A 15,836-nucleotide genomic window follows, 5' to 3' on the forward strand; every position below is an offset into this window, starting at 1 on the left:
GAGTGACTAGTGAAATTTTATAATCACATCTCTTAATAACATAGAGGTTACAAAACCTTTTAAAGGATGTACGGTATACATAGCTGTATGCAAATTCGTATATTGGTCTATTGTTGTTGTGTGTTTTGTAGTTATACTTCTCTGTTTTTATTCAATAAAGTGAATTCAATTCCTGTAATGTTAAATCTGTCGCTGTATATACAATGCAGGAATTAGGTCAGAATCTAAAAAAACACCTTATGTTAATAGCTTCAGCTAATAAGAATATCTGACATTACAATTTCGAAGTTAAAAAACGTGATATTAGTTTAATCCAGATTTTCGTCATATCGTGCCGGAATTATTTATTTGTTTTTATAGAAGTGTGTGTACATACAATCTATAAAATGTTTTGAGTGTTTGCTTCTGAGATCATAATATGCAGCAAATAAAAAAGTCCATGAAGCCACCAATTGACTCCAACGTGCCTTTACGAGACTTAGGTGGAAATTGGGATTGAAGTGACGAGGAAGAGTAAAAGGCTAATTGTTTTGAAAAATAATCTAGAAAAGGCATTTTAACCTAATTGCCTAAAGAATAAATTTAAACCGTACATCTTACCCATCATAGCTAACGATTCGCTCGATTCTTTTAAGACTTCATTTATCTATTTTGTGCACAAAGATACAATGTTATAAATAAAACACGCTCTTTTGTTTTCATTGGGATAACTCATATATTGGCTGATATATGCTTTACAAAGTCACCCAGACGTTCGAAAATCTTTATATTAAGTATATGGGGGCTAAGGGAAGTAAAAAAAAGGGTTATCACAGAATTTTATTTATATATATATGACACATTGATGGATATTTTCAATCAAAAGTTAAATGTTGAGCATTTTTTATTGGCATTAAACAATTTCAAGTCGGCATGCACTAAAGACATTATTCAAGACAAAGTTGTATCTCGTTATATTAATTGCTCCTAGAGTTGTGTACTGGAAACAGAACGAATCAAGTGGAATTTAAAATTGTGCTATATGTATGGGAAGTAGGCGTGGTTGTTGTCCGATTTCGTCCATTTTCATAATGTGAACGCCAAGTACTAAATTTTGTCGAAATCGGTTTTGTCGGATCCCCAGATATAGGATATGGGTGGTCCGATTACGCCCATCTACGAACTCGTAATTTTTTTTACTAAGGATCCCACACACCAAATTTCATCGAGATATCTCCATTTTTAGTCCAGGTACTGCTTGCACGGACGGACGGACAGACAGACAGTTAACCGGATTTCAACTTTTCCCGTCATCCTGATCATTTATACAAGGTGCAATCCAAAGTTAACATGACTTAAAAAAGAAACAGAACAAATAGTTTTTTCGGAAAAATCAATTTATTTTATTCAAAATAGTCTCCTTCTGCTTCAATATAGCTTTTTGCACGGCCCAAAAGCATGTCGAACGAGTGTTTCAGCTCGTTGGCCGGTATGGCCGCCAGTATGCCGGTGCAAGACTTTTGAATGACCTCTACGTCTGCATAACGCTTTCCTTTCATGGGCAAATGCATTTTTCCGAAAAGGAAGAAGTCGCACGGTGCCATATCAAGTGAATACGGGGTGTGGTTAATGGTTAAAATGCGACTTTTGGTCAAATAAACCAGACACAAGCGTCGTTCGATGAGACGGATTTTTGGTCGTCGGTCAATTTGTGCGGAACAAACCGTGCACACACCTTTCGTAAGCCAAAATGTTCGGTCAAAGTGCGATAAATCGATGTTTTGGAGATGTTCAATTCCATTTCCATGTATTTAAATGATGATTTCGGCTGATTTTTGATGAATTCACGTACAGTTTCGATGGAATTTCCGGTGATCACGGATTTTGATTGGCCCACACGTTGATCGTCATTTAAGTATGTCCTCACGACCACTTTGAAAAGTTGAAACCATTCGTACACCCTGCTACAGGATAACACAAACATACTGACACTTAAAACGCAATAACTCCACTTCCAATCATTGAGATGTCAAGAAATTCTCAATACACTATCGATAAAGATAGCAGATGCTAACACACTAGTTGACATATAGATGGCGCCACCAGGAGGCGCTAGATTCAAAAAGTCCTTTTTACTTTGAAACACACCTTGTATGTATATAATCCTATATCTATCTCGCTTAGTTTCAGATGATACGTACAACCGTTAGGTGAAAAAAAACTATAGTACTCTGTAGCAACTGGTTGCAGGAGTATAAAAAGGCACCAGGAAATTTTAATATTACCCCAAAAATGCTATTTGAGTTACCTAATATTGCTGTAGGCGTGCTCTCTTTGCTCTCCAATGCAATTCTTAGTTTCAGATACTCTGCAGTTTCATTGAAAATGCCGCTGGTTATCTTTATAGATAAACCTGAGATAGATTTAGAACAGCCGTCTTCATACAGACCAGTTACGACTGCCTCTGGCAGGACATTGTTGAAAGCTCCCTCAATATCAAGGAAGGTCCCAACAGCGAAGTCACGACACGATAGTGTGAAGGGCAGTGTCCACTGATAGTCTCTCGGAATGAGCCTTCTTAGATACCAGCCCAGCAGTCTCTCCAAAGTGTTTAGTAAAAAAGAGGAGAGGCTGATGGGCCTGAAATCCTTGGCCGTGACGTGGGAGCGCCTGCCAGCCTTCGGGATGAACTTAAATCTGACTCGTCTCCAGGCCCCCGGGATGTAACTTAATCTAATGCAGCTCACATAGATCGGTGCCAACCAGACGCATGATACCTTAACAGCCTGCTGCAGCTGCGCTGGTATGATGCCGTCCGGTCTCGGGTACTTGAACGGTTTGAACAAATTTATCGCCCAAGTCAAGTGACGCTCATCCAGAAGGTCGACAAATGCTGTGTAGTCAGCATGCAATGCTCCGAGAGATACCTCCGCAGAGGACGTGTTACTAGGGAAGTAAGCATCAAGGAGCATCTGAAGTGTCTCTTCACTGCTCAGCACCCACTTCCCATTTACATCCTTGAGATACCCCCGGGACACAGGGTTTTTTGCGAGGATGCGCCTGAATCTAGAGGACTCGTGGCAGCCCTCCACTTTTTCGCAGAGATCCTCTTAGCCCTTCTTAGCTCGGACTTGTATATCGAAAGTCCTGTTTTATACAGGACCCAATCAATAGATAACCCACTCCTGCGGGCCTTGTTAAGTAAGCGTCTGCAGGACGCCCTAATTTCGGAGAGTTCCAAAGTCCACCATTAAGGTTTCCGTGTGGTTTTGCGCGTGGGAGGGTTTGGCGAAGCCTTCTTCGGTAACCTTTCCAGTCCGTGTTCCTGGGATTTCTGAAAGATTTTCTAGGCGGACCTTCTCCGGCTAGACTAAACCCGATATACATATGATCAGAAAAGGAGTGGTCATCGAGAACCCTCCAGTTTGAGATCAGCGGTGCAATCCCGTGTGAGGCTAGGGTGAGGTCGAGAACCTCCTCCCTACCTGCGGTCACAAAAGTTGGAGAATTTCCCCTATCGCAGATGCGAAGATTTACGCTAACAATAAAATCAAAAAGCGACTCACCTCTAGTGTTGGTATCCGAGCTCCCCCAGATCGAATGTCGCGAGTTGGCGTCCGAACCGATGATGACACCGGCACCATCCCGGGACACTTCAGCCAAGGTCCTCCTTAGCAATGCGGGAGGCGGCTCCACCTCATCATCGTGAGGCATATACGCGGAGATGAGCCAGACATTCCCGGTGTCGCACTCCAGTTTTGCTGTAACTACGTCAGCGTTGCTGAAATTAGGTAAAAGAAATACCGTTAGTTCCTTTCTGACCAGTATACAGGCTCTATTTCTACCTGCATTCTTGTCCGCCAGCAGCTTATGGCTCTTAGTCCTCATTCCAGAGATTCCGTTGCCAGTTAGCCACAGTTCCTGGACCAGGACCACATCAGCCTCGTCTTGCTCCAGACGAAGCAGTGGATTGGCAGAGGTCGCCTTTGCGTGATGGAAGTTCATTTGGAGGAGTTTCATCCTTCAAACTCTCCTCTAGGAGCGCCAGTTCAGCGCTCAGGTCGTGATCGACCCTCACCTCCTCAAACAATTGTTCGAGGCTGAAAACGGAGTCGCCGATCGACGAACCGCCTCCAGAACTCGCCACGTCCGGGAAGTTATCAGCGCCTGCCGATATGGTTCATCGGTTCTCTCCAGCTTTATAATCCTCCAGTCATGCGCGGGAAGTGAGGGATTGCAGTACTTGAGGATTTCCTCGATCTCTTTCGCAGTGGACGGTTCGGCTGGCAGCCAGACGCGAGCCATAGGGCGAAGAGGAAGATCCTCTTTGTCCACGGCCTCCAGTCTGGCTCCCTTCCAGACCTCCCCCCCCAGAGATACTGCCTTCTTATACAAGATAGCCGATCTTTCATCGGCGCATCGAGTCAGCTTGTGCAGCCCATGGTGCCAACCGGCACTAACACATTTTGGTGGTGGCCCAGGGTCTTCCTTAACCACCTTGAGGATGACTGAAGAGATAGCCGCAGCTACTCTCTTCCACTCTTAGGAGATAGCGCCGTCCTCCCTGTTGCGGTCGAGCACACCAAGTACTCTTGCACCAGCGCCTTTAGCGATTTCGCTGAAGGTTGGCGCAGCCCCCGTTCGCGGTTTTTTGCCAAGCGAGGTTTCTCCCTCGTGCGACCTTTGCCGTTTAACCGCTGGTTCAGGTCTCTTTGTTTGGAGTCGTGACCCATCGGTCTCGCTCTCACTAAGCACCTTCTTGGCCCACTCAAGTGTGTTAGCATACTGCTCAGATACCTGACCAGCATGCTTACCACCGTAGCGATCCACGATTTTTGCGGCTAATCGACGGTCCGACTTCAGCTTCCTAGCTAAAGCACCTTTGCTAATGCCTCCTGTCCTTCATAAATCTAGCGGAAGTTCCTTTGCTATTGCAGGCAATTCCGCCATGTATGAAGGCTCCACCCTTCACTACCTTCTTTGCCGTCGGGTTTGCGCCGGCTTCCTCATCTTGCCGCCTGAAGCGGATACTCCTACCGGGGTCTTAGTCCTGTTGCTGCAGCTATTTGGCGACGGCAGCCCCGCCTGGGACACATCTGGTTGTCGATTTCGACGCCCCTTTACCTCCCTTCGACACCTTCTCGTCAGTACTTGTTTTAAAAGTGTCTATGCTACAAGGATCCCCACTCAGAGCCGCTATTCGTCTCCCGCAAGGTAGTCTCCTTTTATGGTCCCAAGGTTATCTCAGTGATGAGGCCAAGGCGAGGGTTAACGTACGCCCTTATGAGGCAGTACGTTCAGAGAAGACCAGCGTAAAGAAGGAGTCCTCAACTCAACTTACACCTACCACGTCAACTTAACGACGACGGAGGGGGAACGTACTCTGAGGCCTGCCAGGGTTTTAACGGGACGGAGGCAGTTTCGACATTAGCCCGACAGCCATTTCTGATGGGTGTCACCCCATCATACTCAGGTGTCAGAATGCCGCCACCACCAACCCACGGTTCTAACAGATCCAAATAAGTATTCCTACTATAAAAGCCAGGGAATTGTAAGGCCGTGACGTTACCCAGGAGGCACGAGCGTGGAGGCGACCTGCACTATATCGCATATAATACAAAGGTTCCAATCGAAAATGTTTATAACTTATCCGTTTCTATGGTAAAAAAAGAAGTAGAGGACAACAGAATGAAATATATAGTATACCTAAGCTCCGAGATCACCCAGACTCAATACCTAATGTTTAAGGACATTCCTGCTATCAAACACGCCTAAAAAGAAGATAATATGCCTGCGTACTAAGGTGCAATGTATTACCAAAACAGCTAATTCACGTGCTTAAGCTTTTCTAGTTTTTAAGTAGATTTAAGATTTTATAACTTATTTTAGGCTTTAAAAAAGCAGATCCAATAAATAAAGAATAATTGAAAAAAATATATACCATTACAAAATGATCTTACTAAAATTACTAAATTATTAATTATTACATTTACGAATATCTTGTATCTTGAAAGTCCTGCTTTTTCTGAACTGTTTTCTAGCAGTAATATACATTCCATTATATTTTAAAGATTTTAATTAAAACAATTGTAAACAAATCTGAATGGCTCAGCAATCAAAATGTGTCATTGAAGGTATAAATTGTTGACATTTGCAGCCTTATCGTAAACTTTGTGAGGACGTCACTTCCAATGGAAAAAATTACAAACATATTACCGAAATACAGTTTAAGTTTTTGTTAGCAGTAAATCCTGATAAAGGAAAGAGAGAAAGTCTAAAAAAGAAAACAACGTATGAATTTACATGATACTTTCAATAGCAAGGGGTCACCATCGGAATCGATTTCAGAATGAAACAACTAAGGAAGAGGTAAAGGGTCAGGTTTATCCGAATATTTCATACTCTTGTTACTTGCAAGGATTAAAGCCATGGAAGCACTTTCAAGTGATAAGGTCTGTTAGTTATATGGGGTCTAAGGGGAGTTTTCACCCGATTTTATTCATTCTACGTCATAAAACAAGCACAAATATATTGGCTGATATATGCGGTATAATGTCAACCGTAAGTTCGAAAATCTTCGTATTATGTTTATAAGGGCTTTCTACTATCAGGAAAAGATTCTCTCTGAATATAAATTTGACGAATATTTTTGGTAAAAATTCATTATTTTTGGTCCTGGGTCCAAATTTTCGGCTCCTGGAAACTTGAACAGTTTTTTGTTGGATTGAAAAATGTTTGGTCGCAAGGTGGCATACTCTACAGGCATTATTCGTGCATAGTTTAATGTCGTTATATTAATTGCTTCTGGATTTATGCATTCATTCATTGTGTTATATGGGAAGTAAGCGTGGCTGTAGTCCGATTTCGCCTATTTTCATACTGTAACATATGTATAAATATCACAAGAATGCCACATTCCAAATTTTAAGTCGGTAGGTCGGATTTCGAGATATGTGTTTCCACCTAAAAGTGAGCGGTGCCACGTCCTTCGCCCAATTTTAACCCCGTCTCCATTAAAGACCTATTATACCATCTCGCAGGTAATGGCACTGCCTCTGGCGTATCTAGTTATTGATATATAGTGCATTAAGTGGTTTTTAGAGTGAGCGGGATTATCATCCATTTTCACACTGTCGGTAGGAGTACTTATATTTGCGCTAGGTGAATTTGGTTGTTGTATCTTAAGTGGTTTATGAGATATACATATATATGTACATATTACACGTTTTAAAATTTGATTGCGCACAAATGCCCCATGTTACTGCGAGTAACAGTCCCCAGTGCCAAATTAATGTTTTATATCTTAGTTTAGTGTATAGTTTTGGCACTTTATAGGTTTTCGCTATTTAGCATTTAGTGAGCGTGGCAGTGCACAGTGGTCGGTCTTGTATGGAATCAGCGGCCAAAAATACTTCCACTGCCTATATAAAAGTGAAACTTTTGGCAAAAGCGTTTTAAAATCTCCCTCTCCCGTTTCTCACTCGCCACCACCACATGGTAAGGAATTTTAATTAATTATATTTTTTGAATATCACTCAACTAAATCAAAGACTACTTGCAGGATAAATTCGAACAGGACCGCAATACCGGGTAGACGAAGCTCTGGAGCTTTTCCAAATTTGTTTGTGTTCTTTATCATCATGCGATTTTATTATCAGTTGTAGAAGGACATATGTCGTGACAAATAAATAATTGTCTTCCAAATTATAATTTTCAAATTTCTGCTTATATTCGCTTTGACCAGAACTGTCATCAAGGCCATATTTTCCTATTATTAATAGGTAATTAGAGGACTCATTGCGTTCATTAATTACATTCGTGACGCAGTGTGGTTCAATATTTTTTTTCTCAGATTCTGATACCCTTAATTGCTCTGGATAACTGTTTTTCCTTTAAAACATTATTATAGCAGTATAAAACGTTAATATCAAGTCTTTTATTAACGAAGCTTCTAATAAGTAGATACAGATGCTTTATTAAATTTGCTTCCGTGACAAGTGATATTCTTCTTCTTCTTAATTGGCGTAGACAACGCTTACGCGATTTCAGCCGAGTTAACAACAGCGCGCCAGTCGTTTCTTCTTTTCGCTATGTGGCGCCAATTGGATATTCCAAGCGAAGCCAGGTCCTTCTCCACTTGGTCCTTCCAACGGAGTGGAGGTCTTCCTCTTCCTCTGCTTTTCCGGGCAGGTACTGCGTCGAATACTTTCCGAGCTGGATTATTTTCGTCCATTCGGACAACATGACCTAGCCAGCGTAGCCGCTGACTTTTAATTCGCTGAACTATGTCAATGTCGTCGTATATCTCGTACAGCTCATCGTTTCATCGAATGCGATATTCGCCGTGGCCAATGCGCAAAGGACCATAAATCTTTCGCAGAATTTTTCTCTCGAAAACTCGTAACGTCGACTCATCGGTTGCTGTCATCGCCCAAGCCTCTGCACCATATAGCAGGGCTGGAATTATGAGTGACTTATAAAGTTTGGCTTTTGTTCGTCGAGAGAGGACTTTACTTTTCAATTGCCTACTCAGTCCGAAGTAGCACCTGTTGGCAAGAGCAATCCTGCGTTGGATTTCCAGGCTGACATTGTTGGTGGTGTTTATCCTGGTTCCAAGATAGACGAAATTATCTACGACTTCAAAGTAATGACTGTCAACAGTGACGTGAGTGCCAAGTCGCGAATGCGACGACTGTTTGTTTGATGACAGGAGATATTTTGTCTTGCCCTCGTTCACTACCAGACCCATTTTCTGTGCTTCCTTTTCCAGCCTGGAGAAAGCAGAACTAACGGCGCGGGTGTTGAGGCCGATGATATCAATATCATCAGCATACGCCAGCAGCTGTACCCTCTTATAGAAGATGGTACCTTCTCTATTTAGTTCTGCAGCTCGAACTATTTTCTCCAGAAGCAGGTTGAAGAAGTCGCACGATAGGGAGTCGCCTTGTCTGAAACCTCGTTTGGTATCGAACGGCTCGGAGAGGTCCTTCCCGATCCTGACGAAGCTTTTCGTGTTGCTCAACTTCAGTTTACATAGCCGTATTAGTTTTGCGGAAATACCAAATTCAGATCTCGCGGCATAAAGGCAGCTCCTTTTCGTGATGTCGAAAGCAACTTTGAAATCGACGAAGAGGTGGTGTGTGTGTCGATTCTCCTTTCACGGGTCTTTTCCAAGATTTGACGCATGGTGAATATCTGGTCGGTTGTTGACTTGCCAGGTCTAAAGCCACACTGATAAGGTCCAATCAGTTTGTTGGCCGTGGGCTTTAATCTTTCACACAATACGATAGAACCTTATATGCGATGTTGAGGAGGCTTATCCCACGGTAGTTGGCGCAGATTGTGGGGTCTCCTTTTTATGGATTGGGCATAGCACACTTAAATTCCAATCGTTGGGCATGCTTTCGTCCGACCATATTTTAAAAAGAAGCTGATGCATGCTCCCTATTAGTTCTTCGCCGCAGTGTTTGAATAGCTCGGCCGGCAGTCCGTCGGCCCCTGCCGCTTTGTTGTTCTTCAGGCGGGCAATTGCTATTCGAACTTCTTCATGGTCGGGTAATGGAACGTCTGCTCCATCGTCATCGATTGGGGAATCGGGTTCTCCTTCTCCTGGTGTTGTGCGTTCACTGCCATTCAGCAGGCTGGAGAAGTGTACCCTACATAATCTAAATATGCTCTGGGCAGCGGTGACTAGATTACCTTTGGGTGTTCTACAAGAGTAGAATATGTATTTATATTATTATATTACTTTACACTTTTTCTAAACCCCAAAACTCAAAAATATATAGGCGGGAAAGTTCACACCGATAGGATGTGCCTGAATAAAAGTACGTATAAAGCAAGCATTTGATAAGAGTGAGATAAAGATAAAATGAAAACCAAAGCTCAAGTATATAGTATATGACGAAAAAAAACATAAAAAATAATAAAATATTGAAAAACAAGAAAAAACGTTAACTTCGGCTGCACCGAAGCTAATATACCCTTCAGAGGCGCATTTATTTTAGTAACTATGTGTTCAGTTTGTATGGAAGCTATGTATATGCTATAGTAATCCGATCTGGACAAATTTTTCTGAGATTATATATTACCTTAAGCATTTCAAATTTCGTGAATATACCACGTCGAATGCGAAAGTTTTCCATACAGGACATTGATTCCAATCGTTCGGTTTGTATGGCAGCTATAAGCTATAGTAAGCCGATCTGAACAATTTCTTTCGAAATTACATTATTTCTATGAACAATGACTCATACCAAATTTCGTGAAGATATATCGTCAAATGAGGAAGTTTCCCATGTAAGCACTTGATTCCGATCATTCAGTTTGTATGGCAGCTATATGCTATAGCTAACCGATCTGAACAATTTTTTCGGAGATTACATCGTTGCTTTAGAAAATAATCTATACCAAATTTCGTGAATATATCTTGTTAAATGCAAAAGTTTTCCATACAAGTGCTTGATTCCGATATCTAAGGGACTAGTTCGTATATATACAGACAGACGGTCATGGCTAAATCGATTCAGCTCAACGTACTGATCATTTATATGTGCCCATGATTTTGAAAGTGGTATAAGTCATATTTTTTTTGTTTCGAGATATTTAGAGTTTTGCATTTTAAAGGATTAAAAAATATTCTTGCATTATGGATTATGATTTTTCGACAGTAAAGTAGTCCCAACAAACAAGTATTTATTATGATTGTGAAATTTATAGCCATTTTTAAAAGAAAATGTGGTTTTGAAAGGTTTAAATGACTTGTACCACTTTCAAAATTAACTGCATGACTTTATAAATGACTTATACAACCAAGGATGGCCGGATACCCTAAATTTATGATCAATTGTTTCAACATTATTATCAGATGACTGAACAATTTTTAACCATATTAAAGCTCTGTTAATGTTTCGATTTTGTCCTGAGCAGGCATCACTGTAAGCTATTATATGCTTTTGAATGGTAATGCCCCGAATGTGCTTTAAGATGCAGGACGCAACTTCTTGTGATCCTCTTGAGGCGATTGTTTCATCCCATGCATACATTTTAGCATTTCCGTTGTTGAAATAATGAAACCCTAAATTGTATACATACATGTTGCGCTTATAGTAAGCTACCGAAACAGAAAGTATTGGATAAGGAAGCGCTTTGTATAGCTCAAATGTGAATCCGTAATTTTCACTCGGGTTATCTTTTGTTTTTTTGTATGTGATCTGTTCAACTTTTTCTAGTCCGTTCGGTACTTTTAAGATGTGAATCATGAATTTCCATAAGATGCAACTTCTCTTCTTCATTACTGGATGCTTCCATTTTTAGTTTTATCGAATCACACTTTTGTCACGTGTCTGTACGAGTATGAAAATTTAGGTTGAACTCAGTATTAAATATTTTTCCATAAGTCCTCTCCTTTACAGATGATGTATTATTTTCGTCACATTTTTCCCACATATACCCCATACATTTTTCGAATATCTAAGTCAGCACTTAGAACTTTCGATGTGAAGTGTGATGTGATCGCAGTTGTTGTGTAATGGCTCTCAATGCTCAAAAACTCGGAATATGATTTCGTACTACTTTAATTTTTTCTTCATCTGTTTTTCTAGATGAACTAGCCATTTTGCCACGACCATCCATTCTAGGTGTTTCAGAATTTAAGGCACGGCTTAATCTTCCGTTAGATATTTTGAAACTATCAAAAAAAGTTTTGCAAACAGAAAGAACTCATACATACATATAGATGAAACTTAAGACTCCATTTTCTCATATATCCTTTGTGATTTCTGGAGCGTTTTTGTTTTATTGATTGTTTTCTAATCAAACGATACAGAAACATATTCTGTTTTTCGAAACTTGCTAAATTCCAAAAATATTCAAAATTAGCTTTTCTGTGTTCATATCCGATTCCATTTAAACACTTTTTGGAACAAAGACAATCTATATTTTCGAAAAGTTTAGCACTCAGGGGCTGACAGTTCTTTGTTTCATATTCCTCTGCACGATATCTTGTGCATCATTCTGTTGATTGCGTGTTCTCTTTCTTGATTTCATTTTGTTTTTTTCCATTTGTAAGGGTTCCGAATTCACTTTTAAACTATGAGCTAATTCATCAGAAGACGATATCATTCTTATTCGTTTCCATTTCTTGGGAGCATTACTTATATTTATTCGCCGTAAAATGTCTACAATTAACTTTAAATAGTAGGTTTTACATTAAAAGTTTTACTTCATCATACCTGAACCACTATCTGAAGACATGACAAAATTACTTTGTGAACACACCGACTTATACCACTATCAAAACGAACAATATCTGTATTTCATTTAACAACTAAAAAATAAACACATTTTAAAGAGTTAATTTGCAGCGTGCTGCTAATCTCTTCAGATTACGTTATTTTATTAAGATTTGATAAGTAATTGCTGATAAAATAGATTTTCAAAATTTTTGACTTATACCACTTTCAAAATCAAGGGCTCATATATATGTGACCTGGTCTACGGAAAGGGGGCTTAGGTGTAAAAAAATCAATTTTTACTTTTTAGTTGATTGGGATGGAAGATGAGATGCTTTTTCACGTGATAGAATCCAAAAAGTCATAACTTGTTTGAAAGTTCCCTAAAAATGTAGAGAAAAAAGTAAAAATACGAAAAAATATAATTTTTTTGTAATGAACAAAATACATTGAATTATAAGCTATAAAGACATGATTATACACTAGAAAAACGTATTATGGGCCAAAAATAATAACGCTGAGTAGTTTATGTATTTTTCTTTGCTGTCGTTTTCCTTGAGATCTTTTTACGTGCTGATCCTGAGGAAGGTGGAGCTGGTTCCTCGTCTGGTTTGAGAACATCTTTACTAGTTTTTGCCTTCCGTTTCTTCGATGGCGAATCTTTTCGAAACTAAGCTGCGAAGATTGTGATAGATGTACCACTGACGTTACAAAGATAAACCGGCTGGTTGTATAACTTTCGGCATTTCAGGATCGATAGGTTTTAACAGAAGCTTAAAGGACTGCACTTCTTCACTGTCTGCGAATTTCTTTGTTTTTACACAATCTGTAGAGATTATGAAATGATGGAATTGACTAGTTGCTTTGAAGTATGCTGTACCAGGTTGTTGATGACTGACAGAGCAGTGAACGGCTTGAGCAAAATCAAATGACAGAACAACTGCTGTAGGGTCAGTATTTCTACACCAACTTTGATAATATTCTCGTTGATTTCGGGTTCGGTGGAGGTGATCAAGAAATTGATTAAGCTTCTGTTCGCGTTCAATGTCAGTAACACCTTTGGCTTGTGCAATCGATATTGCGTTTCCTATTAAAAGAAAAAATACTGAATTTAATCTCAACGTTTGATACAAACTATAAAATGAGCAAATAATGAGCTACTTACCACGGCAGACATCGCAGAGATCATCCTCTGGTTTCATAACTGTAACGTAGGGTATGTATTTGGACCATATCCGTCGAAAACTGCGATTACTCATCTTCAATTCGTCATCACTGAGTGAAGAAATGTATTTTCGATAAATTGAGGACTTCGTCTCGCTGGATGGCAGTTTCATTATCCGAAAATCCTTAAATTTTGGGAGTCGTCCGGGCAGTGGAAGAGCCATTAAATCGGCTATAGACTCGATGAATTTAACAGCTTTTTCGATGACAGCCGGTTTAAATGACTTTGGATGTGTACCCGGTTTATTTGCCAGTCCGTGTTGGCGCACTGTTACACCCTGTGCGGCAAAATGACGTACTAAATGTTCGTAACGCTTCTTCCCACACGCATGTACAAAAAGGAAAAACGAACGACAAACAGGTACTCTGTACAAGGTAAATGTAATTTTATGCCTCATAACTTCTGTATCCTGTCTCTGTCCATATTTCTTCCGCCCAGCAAGCTTTGCGTATACACTTTCCAGCTTTTCGTTACTCATAATTCCAGCTTCGATGTGACTTAGTATCACTAATAGCGGGATTCTGTAACCAGTCTCTAGTCTCTATTTGAGACATTTTGAGGCAAAGTCTCAATTTGAGACTAGTTACTATTCTCTAAACAGTCTCTAGCGTTAGTCTCAAAATATTGAGACCTGGTAGTTAACAGGTCACAAAACTAAAAAGAACTCTTGTCTGCCATTTTGAATATACTGAATAGAGATCATCATAGACATTAATCGATTGTCGTTTCTTTATATTTTGTAAGCAACTCAAACACGAAAAGGTTAAAAATAAATCAAATTTACATAAATTTCGTAAATATTATGAAACAAAGTCAACATATATTTTTATTTTCATTGATAATTATGTTTTTGACTATGTTATAGAAAATTTAATATTTGTTATCGACATATTTATTTTCATTCATATGTAAAAACATCTCTGAATAATGAAATGTAATAGATTTTGTGACTGTCACTTACAGAATAGCAATATCATCTCAAGTCTCAAAAATTGTCTCTAACTTAAAATCTCAAATTTAGAGACTTGAGACTGTCTCAAGTTACAGAATCGCACGGTAAATCAAGTTCATTTTTCGACATCTCTAAACAATTGTTCCGCGTACTCTCGATCATTTCCCGTGGTATCAGTGTATGACATTTGTTATTACAACAATCTTTTGACAGAAATTTTGTTACCAGCTCCTCTTCCTTTACTTCAACAACAGACAGGTCAATCTTAAAAAAAGTTTGTTCGGTATCATTTTCTGCCTGAGATACACATTCTTCATCATAATCGCTCTCTTCATTGTTTTCGTCTTTCTTTTCATGGAAATATTGTCCGTATACGGCACTGAACTCCTCATCAACACTCATGTTTCATGTGAAATGCGAAGACGATAATCAACAGAAACACTTACACAAATGTGATAACAGAACATCCGGAAAGAGGGATGAAAGAAAACAAGACAACAGCAGCTGCGCGGTATTGGAGTAAACGTCACTTCTTCAGTGTTACTTTTTTAAATGTTCCACACTAGCAACTTACACGATGAACTATAATAATATTCCGACCAAAAACAACACTTACTGGACGTCCCTGAAGCCTCTGGAAAGGAGAACAATTAATGAGATAGCGAGAAACTGACGAAACGAGTTGTTTATTTTTAACAGCTGTTTCCCAGAAAACTAGTTTTCGCACGTTAGCTGCCTTTTCGTCGACCAGGTCACATACATATACTTTATACGGTCTCCGACGCTTCGTTCAGGGTTTTACAAACTTCGTGGCAAACTTAATATACCCTGTTCAGGGTATAATAACACACACAAAGTCTCATGCCTGGTAGAATAACATGAATAACAAAGAGCGTGGTAAAATGTATCAGCTGAAATCAAAAGCATAGACTTAGAAAACATTAACTAATATAAACAAACTTGGCAGTGGTAAATTTCAAACTTGTATTTTCTTATTTTTGTCCTTTGAAATCGAAATGTAGTGTTTCGATTATGTTCATCTACGAATTCGTAATTTTTTGTTTGCCTAGGAACGCGCATACGAAGTCTCATCAAGATATATTAATTTTTACTCAAGTTACAGCTTACACGGATATCAACTCGCCTTTATACATATATATAACGCTTTATCAATCTCGCTTAGTTTTAGGTGATAGGTACAACTGTTTGATCAACAAAACTCTGTAGCGACATGTTACAAGAGTATAAAAAGGTAATAGCAAATTCGAAATTCGAACATTTCACACGAAATTCGTAATACGAATTAATTCCTTCACGCGAAAATAAAAATATATGGGAATGGTTTATTCATGCGAAGTTTACGATAAGACTAATACTTTTATAGTAGCCGACCTAATACTCGACATTACATATTAACTAATTCATATACATACATATACCAATCATT

The sequence above is a fragment of the Bactrocera neohumeralis genome, chromosome 4 (assembly GCF_024586455.1).
Source record: "Bactrocera neohumeralis isolate Rockhampton chromosome 4, APGP_CSIRO_Bneo_wtdbg2-racon-allhic-juicebox.fasta_v2, whole genome shotgun sequence".
NCBI lineage: Eukaryota > Metazoa > Arthropoda > Insecta > Diptera > Tephritidae > Bactrocera > Bactrocera neohumeralis.